This window comes from Ciconia boyciana, chromosome 3 (genome assembly GCF_034638445.1).
Source record: "Ciconia boyciana chromosome 3, ASM3463844v1, whole genome shotgun sequence".
Lineage (NCBI taxonomy): Eukaryota > Metazoa > Chordata > Aves > Ciconiiformes > Ciconiidae > Ciconia > Ciconia boyciana.
Genome location: NC_132936.1, coordinates 10,795,607 through 10,811,699, shown reverse-complemented (window position 1 = coordinate 10,811,699; position 16,093 = coordinate 10,795,607).

The following is a 16,093-nucleotide window of genomic DNA, read 5'->3' as shown; positions in this document are numbered from 1 at the left end:
CTTTGTTGCTTTGCATGCTACATAGAAAATTTCTTCCATTGGACCCATTTTTTTCCCTTTTTTTCTGGCAGAAGAGAGCACATTGATGAGTGTTGGCCAGACCCTGCACCCAGGCCATCAGGCACAGTGGCACTGGGACTCGTTAGTGTAGCTGATGGTCAACTGGAAACCTGCAGGGTAAGGCCCATGGGAGAATGTGCAGCGAATCTGAGAACCAATACCAGTAACAGTCATCACTAATGAAGTTACGATTTCCTACCAATATTTGGGTTACCCTCAGCTGCTCCTCTCACCTACATGGGTCTCCCTTGCCTCAGTTCAGTTGTGAATGAGCGAAAGAAAAAGGAAGAAACTCTCTGAAGTTTCAGGGCTCTTTTATTTGGGACTGCTGACTTTTTTCCTGCCTCTTAACTCTCCAGTGCTGACTGGTTTGGTAGGTTGCTTGATTTATTTTTATCCGTTCTTTTTTTTTCCTTCCTCTCTGGACCCTCAACAAACTGAATCAACATATTCATGCAGTCAGTATTTGGTAACCTAAATTATGCATAGCTGCATCATCTCTATAACAAAATTATTAATGAATTTGCATAGAATAACTGCCCATATACAATCCCATATTTTTTTACTGCAGGTATGTGTGGTACTGTGTTAGAGCCTCAGTGGTTTCTGACTAGATGAGGCAAGGTCAAAGATGACTGCTCCAAGTGAAAGATGCTCAAAGAAAAGGAGGCCAGTCTGATTTCAGTCAAAGGCCTCTAGAAAGTGAAGGAAAAGAATGAATGGGAGACAAGTAATCTCAGTAGGAGGTAGAAGGAGCTTAATCGGTGTTCAAGATGCCTGAGCACTGGGAAATATCCATATAAGAGGAGCTCTTGCTGACAGACGGTATCATCCTGAAAACCTAAAATGGCAGCCCCCACAACACAGGGGTAATGGAGAAGCCAGGTTTTAAACAAAGAATTTAAGGAGAGATGCATATAACTTCTATAGCTGGTGTAGCTGTTTCCTGAGTCAAGTGGCTGTTTCAGTTTTTACCATCACCATCATAAAAAATCTTTTAGCTGTCATTTCACAGAAATAAAAGGAAAATGCCATGAGTTATTCTCAGAACTCAAAACTCAGATACCTACTGTAGGTAAATCCCAATTGCAATACAGTGTCCCTATAAATCTCATGATTTTGGGACACCTTTTGAACATTTGGGTTCAGCAATACGATTCTGCTGATCTGGGAGCACCCACTACATAACCACTTTATGGCCTGCGTCCTGAGCTGACTTCCATAAAAGTACTGAAGTAGTCTAAGTTTCTGCTATATCTAGTGGGTTATCACTTTGTGCTATGAAACAAGAACTACCTTCCTTCAGAGCAACTATGTCCAGCGCTGGAGGGCTCTCGGAGCAGAGGGCTGCTGGAGGCTCAGCCGTGGCTGGTAAATGAGTCAATATCATCATTTTTCCCCACCTCTTTATGAAATCCCTTTCATGACCAAAAAATGTTTCTGCTCTCCTTCCACAGTACCTATCTGCTCTTCTACCTGCTGACTGCAAACGCAGGAGCAGGTCCTGCAGCTGGTTGCTTCCACACAAGGAGAAGCACTGAAAGGCCGTGTAATGGGGAAGGGGTTGGGATGTTTCCTTGTGCTCCGTGCGTGAGCTCTTATCCGATGAGGTGTGCAGCCCCCGCAACCCTGCACCGCTCCCGCATCAAACCTCTGCCCTGCAGGGGCACGGATCGAGAAGACCCTGCTTTGAACCGCCCTCCAAAACCCTGCTCCCAGACACTCGGCACAGGCCCCTGGTGAGCAGGTATCACCGACCCAATGCCTCAGGCACCCAGGCGAGGGTGACTTCGGCTCAGGGAGAGTGAGCATCAGCTGTGTTTGTGGGACAGTTTGTCTGGACTAATTTTTCTGTCCACTAGAGAGCACTCAAGTACAACCTATAGACCACGGGCGGGTTGCTGGTGCTGACTGCAGTCCCCAGATGTGTCTCGCCCTTTGGGGGTCCACTGCCCAGCTCCTGTCTGGCACCGTTTACTTGCACAGGCAGTCCCACTGACTCCAGTCTAACCCTCAGCTCATGCTCAAAGCCTGACTCTGGGACCAGTTACACTGGGATTTTCTACAGAGCTGAAGCCAGACAGTGATATGACCGCATTTGCGGTTAGGGCTGATGTTTGTGTTTACTTTTTGTACACAGTTTTACTCCCAATAGCTAAACTAAGAGCCTTTCACTGGCACGCAGCCCAGAGGAGTTTTCTCAGCCACCTGCCGCAGCATGAAGGGGGTTGTAGGGGACCAAGTGGGAGTGGGATGAAAAAGAGGGAGAAAAAAGAAATGCTAAAGGTTAGAAATCGTCAGCCTACAGCTCCTGTTCTCTGTGACCTCTCCCTGCACTAGCACAGGGCTTTTCTGCCAGAGAATAGATCATTCTCCATCCACTGGCCTGGGGCAGGACAGGCGAGGAAATACAGGGAGAAATGATGGATATTCAGCAACCATCCCCCTCCCCAGGGCTCAGAAAGGGGCACGAACACATTTGCTCTCCTTTGCCAGCCGTGACTAAAAAGCTCTCCCTTTGGCCCTCCCTGTGGCAACCTAAAAAAGGTGTGAAAGAAGTTTGCAAGGACTTGGGCAAGCTCAGATGGCTTGGGGGCTGGCAGGTGGCTGCAGAGCTTATGATCTGACGCTTGTGAGATAGCCAGGTCCTCTGCAGAGCTTGTGATCCCATGCCTGTGAGATAACTGACAACCAGGTCCTGGCCTCCTTGGGGAACGGCTTGGTGCCAAACTGGGGACCTGTTTGGTGAGCAGGCAATGGGAAACATCGGCGGGGAGGAGTGCGTTGGAGGGCAGCTGTAGCAGAGACCCCAGACCTGAGAGGTGATGGGGAGGACAGTCCTCCCTGTCCCTTCAGCCCTGGCTGGGACATGGAAAAGGTTTGCACCAGGTAGCCTTTCACCACATGTGCTGGAAGACTGCCCACCGGCCATCTTCTGCAGGCCCTGAGTTCCCACAAAGGGTTAAAGCGAGGAAGAAAAACCTCCCAAAGCCTGTTAAAATATTGAGTGATTTGTGGCTGGGGTCTGTTCATTCAGTCCGATGCAAACGGGCTGCAGCCGTACGGCTTAATCCCTCTCTGTTCCCCATGAGGGCACGAGGGGATGGGGGTCTCCATCAGGGCCAAGGTGTGACCCCATGAACTCGTCCCAGGGTCACGTCTGTCTCCTGGCTGCCGAGCAGGGACCAGCTCTCGCAGCACTGCATCCCTGCCTGGGTGTGATTCTTGGCAGCTCGTGGATTTGCTTTTCATCTCCCCCAAGACAGCAGGCGAACAACAGTGAGTTTATAAGCCCAGGAGGAGTTGTCCACCAATTTTTGAGTCCCTGGCAGAGGACTCTGCCTGTAATCATGGCAGGATGAGGAGAAATCAGAGCCCTGCTTAGGGTATAGTAAATAAAATGGAGGGAAAAAAAGCAAGGGCAGAGGAACATATTTAAAAACAAAATAAATTGGCTATGAAAACACAGTTTAAAAGCTGAACATGAAACTTTTTTTCAGCCTTGATTCATATTGGGAGAAATACAATATTATTTAATTACTGAAAAAGGCTGCACTAGAGTAATAGGATTCCAGTGAGATGACCAATCACTTATCACTCCTAACGCTATTTGTTTTCAGATGACAATTACAAAACCCAGATGTGAACCACTAGGAGATTTTGTATTAGGACAGGGCTTCTCTGTGAGTTTCAAAGGTAGCCAAAATGGTAGATTTAAAGTTCACTCTTGGTATATGATGTGGTAAGGTTGTTGATAGCCTGTCAAGGCAGTCTTTTAATCTACACACCTCCTAAACTCAGCATAGATTTATTCTGGGGAGAAGGGAGGAGAGTTATATAGCTGTTCTTCATTATGCCTCATGCTTTCCCCCCCTTTAAACAGTTAACCTGTAATATGATGAGCCACATGTCAGGAATAATCTAGTAGAAACCGTAGGTAATCCCTGCTGAAAGATAAACCTGGCTCTTGACCTGCTGCAGCCCTGGAATTAAAATTCCACTTCTCTTAAGTTTGGGGGTCCTGGGTAAATCACGGATAAATTTCATGGTAGCCAGTGAGGAAGAAAAGATGACATTTCCTGGTTTGCCCCAGTTTAATAAAACCAACCTTAAAATACAGAAAATTGTCTATATTATTCAAAAATCACATCTACAGTAGATAGATACAATAGACTTTTTTTTTTCCAAAGAAAGGTTAGTTTTGGGGTAGTTGACTCTTTACATAGGTGCAATGAAAAGAGTATTTCCCCAGAAAAGGAAAGTTGAAGAAACAGTCAGTAATTGCACAAGTTTCCAGGTAGATTCCCAAATATATTGCCAAGTTCTGCAAGTACATCTTCACCACACCTGACCTACGCTGTTGCTCAAGGACTTTACCTTGGTTTCCCTCACTCCCACCAAATAAGCTCTGGAGGTGTTTATGTCCATGCTAACTTAATTGGTTGGAGATAAACAAGAGCCCAAGGTCTGCTTGGCTTTGGTGCTGACTCCTGGTTGCTCATTACCTGCGTGGAGTGTGACGATGACTCCCTTTATGAAGATCCTGCCTGCAGGATTAAGAAAAGGCTGAGGTTCATGGAGACCCAGGCTCCTCTGCTGAACTACCCATCGCAGCACAGTTCGAGCCAGTCAGGTTAGAGCTGGCCAGATTTTGTTCCTGGATTTCTTTTTAAAATGAGGAAACTTTTCAGGGACGTTGTTGGAACAATTCCTCCATTTTATGAGTGATTCTGGACCTGACTGAAATTCTCCCAAATGGAAAAATTTCAACTTTCTGAATTAGCAAGAAAAAGAGAAGGGGCTGGGAGGCGAGAGGGTGTTAGTATGTTATTCTTCAGCATCTCTTCCTAAAAAAAGAAGGTGTATGCAATTGCTCTCTCTGTCTGTCACTCCATGTATCTGGCAGTCTAACTGTCTGCCCCTCACCTAATAAGATTGTAATAACCCGATGGCCAATTTTAACCAAATACAACAGAAGAGCAGATGGCTGGACAACTTTCAGCTGCTCCAACTATTGTAAAAACCTGGCAGCTCAATAGGTGAGAGGCCGGCATTTGCGTCCCTCTAAGGGAGAGACTGAAGCATAAACTCAGCAGATACCTGTTTGATTTGGAAGTGCCAGTAGGCCAGTCACTTCTTGTGTACCTCCAATGTGGGATGGAAGTGTGAGGGAAGTACAATACTGATTTTTTGGTAAACTGAGTTGCATTAGTTCTGCTGCTCTGTTTTCAATTCAAGATAACTAATTTGGCAGATGCTGTGCGAGAGAGATTACAATGACCCAACCATTTCTTGGTGACAGCAAGCCAGCATAGCGTTACCCAATTGTCCAGGGAGATCTGTAAGTATGCCTCTGTCTCATAGCACAACCAGTACAACCCGTCTCATCAACCAGTCGTTCATTCACAGCCGTAGTAGGAAGGTGAATATCTTTCCAGGTCAATGGTATTTAATCCAGGAGCTGAGTTTTGCTCACAGGTGTTTTGCAACAAACATTTTAAGTCAGATGCTCTGACTCTTACTGGAAAGTGGCTGGCAGTCAGACTCTGGGTTTCACCAGGTCATGGACATGGGCTTCTGAAATCTGTGGTTTTTAATGAAGATATTAGTGGTTGCAGTTGTAAAGGTGTTATAAAGCCGTAACAGTTTGCATATCCAGTTACACACAGTGAGATTATTCTTGCTTAAAATTAGATTTTGACCTGCTCAGCATCTTCCTCTGTGCTGATCTGGTAGACTGGCTTTGCAGTCAATGGAGAAAAGAGCGTTTCTGGGACACATTTCTGGGTCTACTGGGATGTCTTTCAGGTGCTCACTTCAAGATATGATGATTTGTGCCCTAAAAGTGCCTACTTTTCTCCAGTGGCTATAGGGGGAATGTAGCAACTAGCTTAGCTGTTCAGGTCCCAGTTCTGCTGTTCAGCTATGGTTTGGTGCCATTGAAGAGACCTTGGTGTATCCCACATGGCCTCCAGCTGCTGCCCTAGAGGGCTGCGGGTCTCATGGTGGTCTTGTGCTATGTCTGCATCTCCAGGTAGATGTCTTGGATCTCTGGTACATCTCGATTTACAGTGTCTATGTGTAGGCAACGGAATGAGGCCTAAGTGGTTGAAATTCATGACCTTAGAAGCAGGTGTCACCATGTTGGTGCCCTCATGCGCATTAAGTATATATGTACTTATTACAGTAATTGAAAATCAAGTCAGTACGGTCTCTGGAGCTAAAAGAGTGGTACAGCTGATGCGTGTCTAGCAAATCTCACATTTACATTTTAGATCAAGTGAAATGAATCCACCCTAAATGCTTCCTTATCACACTCCTCCAAAACAGTAACTACTAAAATGATACTATATGGGTGTCAGAGATTTTATAAAAATGGGTGATGGTCCTTCAGAAAGACAAAGGAAAATACAGCTCTAGAGATAGATGTAGCCGTTTATGGTACAATGGTGTAGCACACACTTTGTATATTTTTCTCATGAGTCAAGTTTTCAGCTTTCCGTAATGCAAGAAGAAGCAACCACCACCTGGTGAGAGAAACAGTCAGACTGAGGAGAATGGAAATGAAGTCTCCTTGAGCGACCACGTTGTTCTAGCTGCTCCTACAACCAGCTGTATCCATTCCCTCTTCATATGACTGGAGCCTCTGCTGAAATCAGTCACTCAGGTGTTCAAAGCTACAATTACAAAACCAGAATGATAAATGCTACCCACGCATTACACAGTCAGATGAATTGATCTGGGCTGTGCTGAGCTGGGGAGTAGAAAGGAAGACCCAGGAATCATGGAAAAAATGATTGCATGGAAGGTGATCTTCCTTCCCGAGACTCCATCAGGAACGTCCATACCGACTCTGTGCAAGGTTGGAAATACACCTATAGTATTTCCTTAATCCTTTGCCCAAGCTGCCTGCAAGAGAGAAACTCGTGCGTTACTACAGAGAGAAAAACTAAGATGTGAGGGGGTGTGGCTGTCCCAAGGTCCCGGCCAGAGTTGGCTTAGGTCCATCTCCAGCTCTTCATTGCTCTCGCTGCCAACTTCCCAGCTCCCCACCAAATACCAAAGGTCCGGACCTTTCTTTCTTCAAAACAAAAGCCACTGTTTGTTGGATAGCTAAGGTTCACCCTAACCTTGCTGGAATAAGCTTTTGAAGCAATGAAGGCAAGACTACAGACAATCTTGACAATGAGCTAGGTTTCCAACACACAAGCCCATCAGCTACCCTGCCCTGGTCTCCAGGGTCTCCAGCGCTCCATTTACACAGGTTAAATAATGCCAGGGAGCGATGTCAGCATTGTCACATTGTTAAAAGGATCCCTGGCATGTTTTCAGCCTAGGGCTCTGCTGAACGGTTCCTGGGGGCAGTTCAGTTGTTAACACGGGCCAGGGACCATTCTCAACCGACAGCTTGCACATGGCCATCAGCCTTGGAGGCTAAGGGAGTTTAGCCACGTGGACAGGGATCCACAGCAATTGACCTTGGTGCCAAAGAGTGGTCCTACAAACATTTAATTTACCTGTATAGATGTAGCCTAAGTGGCTAGCTATACTTGCACAATTATGTCTACCCGGAGAGCTCGTGGGACGAGTCTTTACATTCACAACCTGTCTTATAAATACTGTATCCACAAGCCATCACTATACAGAGGAAAAAACCACAGAGAAGATTCGGAGCTGGGTTCACTTGCAGTTTCCACACCACTAAATCAAAGGCCCAGGAAGACGTTTAACTGTCCTTGTGCCTTTGGCTCTTATTAAAACTGTCAGCCCAGACTTAATCCGTGCTGCAGGGTGAGGCCCTTCAGAAAGGATAGAAGCAGAATTTAACGCCTCCTTGTTCCAAGTGCAAAGTGCTTGTTAGCAAATCGGCAGCTGCCTGCCAGACAATCTTTTCATTTCATACAGGAGCCAGTCATATCAAATCATTTTCAGCTGCACTTTTCTTCTAGACACAGAGCAAGGAGCCCAAAATAGCATATTTTGACTTCCTAACCTGGTGGGATCAATGTGTGAACCCCAGAAATAGGCAGAGCTCCCCATACACTGCTGAAGTGACCCACACACAGTGGTGTGCTCTTCAAGGATTTCTTCAATATGGGAAAGTCCCATCTTACATATTTTTTCCTACTAAATTCTGATGATCTTCTCATAAGGGAATGTGCTTTTCTCAGGTGCTAAAATAGGCACCTGGGGTCTCTCTGCAGGCTGCAGGGCACCCAAGACATCCACGTGGTGCTGGTAGATGAGGCAGAAGGTATAGGACAGACTCACTCTTTTCTGAGGCAGCAACTGGAGGTCCGGATATCTCAGATGGCACCAGATGCTCACTTTTAAGCATCTGAGATGGTCTCAGGTGCCTGAACCTGCACATGAGTGTTTGGGTGGGTAGGAACAGGCAGGCAGGCAAGGCAAAGAGAGCATATTGCCTGCATCAAATATTAAAGGCAGAAACATAGGCTACCTAAATACTAATGGCAGCACAGCCCACACCAACTTGCAGTCTCTGCAGTCGTGAACACGTGCCACTGTAACGTATTAGGAAAGCAAGGTCGTTGCTAACAGAGCATTTGACATCCCACCGAGTAGCGTGTATCTGTGGCTTTGTCCATGCAGCTGTCACTGCCTGGAGGCCTGCCGTTAACTTTGGTGGGAGCACTAAATAAATGTGCAGGGATTGCAGGATTTAATACATTGCATATATCTGCTTTTAATACATCTATCTAAGCAAAGATATGTGGGCAAAAAGCTCTTTTTTTTTTTTCACGTATATAGTAAAACTATGCAAAGGACCCTTAAACATGTGATTTGCTCATTTTATTAACTTGAGGGCTCTTTGAGACAGAGTTGGAGCAATGCAAAATAAGATGGAGCTTCACCTGATACATCTATAGTAAAAGCTCTGTAACAGCTGATGCTGTAAGCCTTACACACTCAGGAGTCCCTCTGACAGCATGGCACAACGAAAAAGGAACGTGCCCGCATAATGTATTCCTCTCCACAGCCAATTTCCCATCTCCCTCTCTTATATACGGTACATACTTGTACCGGGCTGCTTTACGTATGTTTCACAGCCTAAGGGGAGAGAAACCAGAGTGAGTGTCTTCCAGCCCACTGGTGTTTTCCCCATTTCATCTGTGCTTCGGAAAACACCTTGCACGGAGGCTTGCTGCTATGAATGCCTTCACCGGGAGATGGTGCTCCTGCCCTGGGAGTGATCCCTCCTGCAAGCCCGGGCACTGCCCGGTACTCGGCTGCCTGCTGGTGCTCGGTCCCACTGCAGCCACCCAGCCCTTCTGCTGAGGGGGTCTGGATGGCCCTGTGGGACGGTTTCTTCTCCTCTGAGCTTCTCATGCTACTCAACAGCTGAAGAAGAAGGGAGGCCCAGGGCATGAAATGTCTACAAAAATAGTTGGAAAAGGCAAGATGGAAAAGGAAAGAGAAATTGTGGGGTTAAAATGCAGAACTGGACAGGAAGCCAGAAGATACAGTGGTGGTAAAGAGCAGTTTATGAGCTGCTCAGTTTGCCCCATGGTCTATGCTGGTCTCTGTGGGGCCTTTTAGGTGAGAGGCATCTCTCCCAACTGTCGGGTGCCCAGTCCAAATCACCCACATCCCCTCTGTCGTGGAAGGACATACTGCCCTGGCAAGAAGGTCGGAGAGACATAGTCTTTGAGAGAAGTGATCCAGGAGATGCAAAGTTGCAAACAGGACTTTGGACCACATCCTTTTCCCTACCCAGACACTCACCTTCCTCCGCACCTCCTCCTTCTCGAAGCCCAGCGCAGCAGCAGGCACAGAGGAGTGAAGGGAGGAAGACAGGGCTGAAGCAGAGGGGGTGGCAGGTCTGCTCTGGCCCCTGCATGCCTCAGCTGACCCCTGTGGCTCATTGGTGTTCCCAGAGTAACTGTCAAGGAAACCAAAGTTGATACCTCCAACTAGGTAGCTTGCGTTGTTAGCTGCACTTTGGTAGGATGGATCCACCTGTTGATTCCTGCTCAAGGTGATGTTCCCAAAAGGGAGGGAAATCAGTTCTGGGGGACACAACTTTCTTTGCCAGACCCTTGTCACTGTGGAGAACTATTGGGCTGACCTTAAGGACTTCAGAGTTTAGCTCCATTTGACTGGTCTACAGCAGAAAATAAAAGCATGGGATTAAGAGCATTGAAGTGAATGAGAGAGCAAAAGTAGCTGTCTGACAAGAAATAACAATACCAAAGGATGGGAAGATAACCTAAAGGGGAAAAAATAATGCCCCCCTTCCTCCCATGTTCATAGTGGTGAACGCCTGCGTCCAGAAAGTTAGGAGTGAGCCATAACTGAGGCTATTGGTCAGACTTTGCATTGGGATAGAGAGCAGAGGACTTGGGTTTGTATGGAGAAATTCTTTGTCTCAAGTGGCAGAGAAGTGAGAATGACACAACAGCCATGAGCAGCCCTGGCTGGGGAGGGATGGGGAGAGGGCAGAGAAGGGGTCTTCTGGGAATAGCTGGGAACTGGGAAGATTGGGGTGAAGTACTGTGTGCAATGGTCCCTTTCTGATGCTCCCTTGGGTGCCCGCTGGCAGACGCTCTCCCAGTCAGGTCTCCCCTTTGGGACTGGCTGATACTCCAGGTCTGAGGAGCCTTCGCAAAGGGGCTGGGAGTTGGAGGACAAGAAGTTGTGGAGAAACGCAATAATCCGGGAGACAGATGACAGAAAAAGGGACCGAGTGGAGGTCAAAGGGTGAAATATGTAAAAATAAGGAAGCATGGAGCAGAGCTTGAGGAGAGCTGTAGGAGAGCACTTCCCCTGCTGACATCTCACATGGACAGCTGGGTTGGGGAGGCAGCTGAGGTCTTTCTGCATGGGAAGACCAAAACCTCTGTAACAGCTATCTCAGCTGGGCTCTTTGGTTAACGCTGTAGGAATCACTTTCCGGAGGTACAGCTCTCCCTCCAATAACCATTAATGGGAGGAAGGTGATTAGTTTGACTGAGAAAGAACCCAAAATGAAGCAAGGTGAATCCCACCCCTTCTGACCAGACACTAGCCTAGACTACCACCATAAGGACACTTGGAGTGAGACATCGCCCCCATTCGGCATCTGTGGCTTGGTGCATTGACAAATTACCTGCTGACTCTGCACTTTTCAAAAAGCAAATGGGCTTTTTAAAAAATTGACTGAGCACTCAACTGTATTTTGACTTGCTACCTTCAGGTGGCTTATGCCAGTCCCTGTCGACCAGATGCTTAATAGGACAATTTTCCCCAAGGGGAAAAGCCTAATCCAAGAAGCTTTTATGTTTCCAGAAAGACTGAAGTCTCAGCAAAGTGTTTCCATAACTCTCCTGTCCCTTAGCTAGAGTATAGTGTTAAAATAGAAAGTGATGTGAGACAAGCATAGCTTTAGACATCCAGATTGCCGTGACACAAGGTCTCTGGGCCTGAAGAAAAGCAGCCCTATGGGTCTTTGAATCCATCTGATGTTTCATGCAGGGAGATTGTACCTTGATTTGTCTTATCTTCCCTGGCTATCCCCGTGCAGACAATCAAGAAGAATTCGGCTTGGCTTCAGTTTAAGTAAGTTTTGGAAGGAGTTGCTGGAAGATTTGCAAAGAAAATGATGCTGTTGCTTGGTTACTTGCTGAGCTGGCATTGCTGTCACTTGTAGCCATCTTGCTAGAAGACCTTTGTTAAGTGAAGCCACAAGAGGCTTCTTGTGTGGTCACTACATGAAAACATATTCTTCCAAACAACCACTAGCATCAATATTGTGACCGCTTTGAACTTGCTCAAGACTTGCAAATTTGGTTGTGCCTCACTGGCTTGGCTGATGGAAACATCCACAAACACCTCCAATTTTGAAGCGTGGAGGGGATTTGTCACCGCAGTTTATTTTTGTTCCATCAAAAAGTGCTGATGACAGGAAGGGTGAACATCTGTGGAGGTATAGGGCTCTGGGAACATGGCTATGACACCAGGTACATGGTTATTGCTTGAGGATTTCCTTTCTGCTTCAGTTTCCTCCTTTGAGAAGTGGTCTTCCACAGCTGGTGGGGTTCTGGTTGAATTAAATACCCCCTTCTTTCCTTTGCTGAACAGCATCCATAGGGCAGCCCCTGTCTGGCTTGTGAGAGTCCCAGGCTGGGACCTTGCCTACGGTTGCAAAAGAGGATGCAGCCATGGTAGGAGAGTCCACCCTGCCCAGGACTCAGCCCCACACATGGAAATGAATCAATGCTCCACACACAAAGGTCCCCGACCACCACGGGCGACGCAGGAGGGCAAGCAGGGCAGTGCTGGGGACCAAGAGAGGGAGCGGAGGGAGGGAGACTGCAACAGAGGGGACAAGCTCAAGTGTCTGCCAGGCAGGAATGATTCCTTCCTGATCCTGAAGGAATCAGTATCCCAAAAACGTTCCCAGTAAAAAAACAGGCGTAGTGAGCTGACTGCCCCCTTCTTTCCAAAAACCCGCTGAGAAGGGCCTATTGGTGAAGGAAGGGAGAGACCCTGGTGGGACACGGTGCGAGTTGTTAAGGTATGGGAGTCAGTATCCCTCCTGGGCATACAGCCATTGGCTTCATGTTATCTGGGACAGGTTCTTAGGGAAAAATTAGAGGCAAATGTGGCCCTTTACCTTCATCTTATGTTCTGGCAGACTTCTGGTTCGTTTAATACTTAGTGAACGGGGTGACAGGACAGTCTCAGAACTGTGTTTTTCAGTCCGTGCTGGAAGTACCCAGAGGATTTGTAAGTGTAAGAGCAAAGAGAGATGGAGCAAGTGAGCAGGGCCAGAGCCAGCATCACCGTGTTGGTTGAAGGCCACCATGGGCAGGAGCACATTGGTGTACCCACAGCAATGGGGAGTGCCCTCAAGAGGAACAAGTCTATTTGCTGGTGAAGCTGAACGGACATAAAATCTCCCTTGGTTATATGGGTGTTTTTTCTATATAAACTTGCTAATTGAGTTGTAAAATAAAACTGCAGACTTTCCTCTCCAATTTCTGCTGCTGCAGCAGCGTGCTAATTTGGTTTTGGAAGGGGGCTGGTAGAGGGTGGCTCTTTGCCAGTGTGAAATTATGCGCAAAAGGTTTGCACTGGGAGAGAAGGGAGCCCGTCCTCGGAGCGGGGAAGGGCTGGGGCAGGAGCTGCCGTGCCGCTGCGCAGGGCTGGGGCAGCTTGGGAAGGTCCTGCAGCTGGGCTGGACTGGGCTGATGGAAATTCAAGAAAGCCCAAAAGGGTTTAGACAAAGCTGCAGTGGAGAACAGATGGGAAACTCTGGGCTTGTGCACCTCGATAGATGCTGCGTGGTTGAGAGGATGGGCTGAGGGATTTCACGTCTCCCCTCTGGCACAGCCAGGCAGGATTTGCTTCTTGGGTCTGTGTGCCCATGTGTGTGTGTGTGTGCACACCAGCTGGTGCGGACATGTGTGCCTGGCGCGGACATGTGTGCCTGGCGCGTGCAGACGTGTGTACGTGTCGCTCGGGGTTGTGTGGGTGTGTGCGTGCCTGTGTTTGGGTCTCCGTACAGACGGTGAGGACAGGGATCTGGCTCTCATCACCCAGCAGCACATGGCTCCACCACGGGGGCGGCTGTGCACGGGGACGAGGATGGTGTGGTGCGAACCGCCGCGGAGGAACCGGTTGCTCAGCTGTGCCGGCTTGCACCAAACGGGGATTTGGCCCTGCTGCCCACACTGGGGGCTGAGAAGAGGACTGATCTTGGGGGTGAAAAAGTTGGGGGAAACGAAAAACCAGAGGGCACAGGCTGGCTGGCTGTTGCATCAATGTAATTTTAATTTTTAAAAGATATATGGAAAAAATGCAGTGACAGTTCCAGCCCCTGGGAATTTGGAGAAGCCTGGGGGTCCTCACGTGTGGCAGGTACATGCACTCCAACACGCAGGAGGATGTAGAGACCCAGGTGGCCCAGGGCAGGGCCCGCACTCCCCATTTTTGTACTTTTCACTGTTTCCCATGAAAGTTGCTGTGTGAGAGGAATCCAGGCAGGATGCTCCAGAAACCATTGCCAGAAGCCCAGAGGTCTATGGATAGACTTGTCTGCCCATTTTCTGAAGCTCGGCAGTCCTTCCCATCACATCAGCCTTCCATCCTTCTGCTGACCCTTTTGGTCCCTTCCCTGGGCAGCACTGGGAAGGGAGCGCTGCCGTATCCCACGGCGGGGGCATCAGGACTGCAGTCCGTGGGTCTGGGGTTGCCGGTGGAGCTGGGATTGAGAGGTGCAGGACAGGACAGTGTTTTTCAGCCTTTCCATCTTCGGGAAGGGCTGCCCTGAGTGCTCAGCCCTGCTGCCACCTGCTCCGGTGCTGTGAGGGCACCCAACTGGGGTCCCAGCAGTCAGCCCCGGTGAGGAGTGTGGCATCAGGGGTGGAAGGTCTTGTCGGATGCTTTTTTAAAGTGACCTTTAGCATCTGAACAGCGTCAGGCTGGATTTAATAATTGGCTGACAGAAGAAAAACAGTTAGTGAAGCCTTCCTCTGCCCGCCCTTCCTCTACCTCCTGCCCCAGCCAGGTGAGGGCTCCCGGCGGTCCTGGCGCTGCCGAGCGCGTGGTGCAACAACTACGTGCAAGGCCCCGTGCAAAGTGCGCAAAGCGTGCAAACGCCGGGCGAGCCGTGCAAACGCCGGGCGAGCCGTGCAAACACCACGCAAAGGCTGTGCAAGCGCCACGTGAACCGTGCGAACGCCACGCAAGGTGCTGTGCGAGGTGTGCAAATGGCTTCGGGCCAGGCCATCCCGCACTGCGTGGGACGGGGATTTCTCGGGACGTTGTCACGGGAGCTGCCTCCGTTGCTTCGTGCCACGCGTACGTACCGAGCAAATCCGCTGGTTGGCATTAGAAACCCACTCGCAATACTGTGACAAAGCACCTGTAAAATTACAGGAGAAAGAAATCCCAGAGGCTGCAGTGACAAATGCTCGTGAGAAGCGATTGTTTGGGGGGGAGAGGAAAAAAAAGCCGTGTTTGTTTTGGCGAAACACCTACATTCCTTCAAATAAATCATCGCAGCACTTGTTTTTGTATTTGCGGAGAAATCGCAACAGACATAACCAGGGACTTAAGAGACTTGAAATAACATCCTAGTAAATACCCCACTTTGTTATTTTAATCGAGACCCAAGGAAACATCTGAATTTTACCAAGGAAACCCTCCGTGCAAGGGAAAACATTAGCCCGTAGCCCGGCCGGGGCTTTGTTTTGCTCCGGTGTCGGTCTCCCGAGGCGGAATTACCGGGGCTGATGGAGGCGCGGAGCAGCGCGGAGCCCGGGCCCCCGGGGCCGCCCCGCAGCGGGTCGCTCCGCGCTCCCCCGGCCGCTCCCGGCCCGGCCCCGCCGCCCGGTACCAGCCCGGTGGGCACAGCGGGGTCCTGCACCACCGGGGCGGGGGTCCCCCCTCCTAAAGGGCGGCGGGGTGTCCCCCTCCAACATGGGGCGGGGGGCCCCGTCCAGGCTGTGGGGTGGCGGTTCCTCCCTCCGAAGCAGCGCCGGGGCTGCACCGTCTCCCGTACGGGACCGGGGTGCCCCTGTCAAAATAGGGGGTGGCTGGTGACAGGCCCCCCCAGTACGGGGTGGCGGGTAGCCCCCTCAGTACAGGGTGAAAGTTCCCCCTCCAAAACGGGGGGGGAGGGGGGGGGTCCCCTCCCCGAAATGCGGGCCCCTGCAAATAGAGGTGGCGGTGTACCCCCTCCAGCCTGCGACCGGGGGCCGCCCTCCAAAGTAAGGGTCCCCCCGCCCGTAAGGCCCGGTGACCCCGCAGCGGGGGTGGGGGGGTCTCCCCTCCAAACTAGGGGTGCGGGTGCCCCACCGGGGCCGCAGCTGCCCCCTGCAAGGCGGGCCGGGGGCGGCGGGCCCGGGGTCTCACCTGCAGGCGGAGGCGGGGCGGCGGCCGCGGCGCGGGCGGCGCCGCGGCGGGGGGCGGGCGGCCGGCAGGGGGCGCCTCGGCGGCGGCGGGCGGCGGCGGCCGCGGCGGCGGGGGGGGCGGCGGCGGGCGAAGACGATGTTCAAAAGCGGGCGGGGAGCGGCGGCGGCAGCAG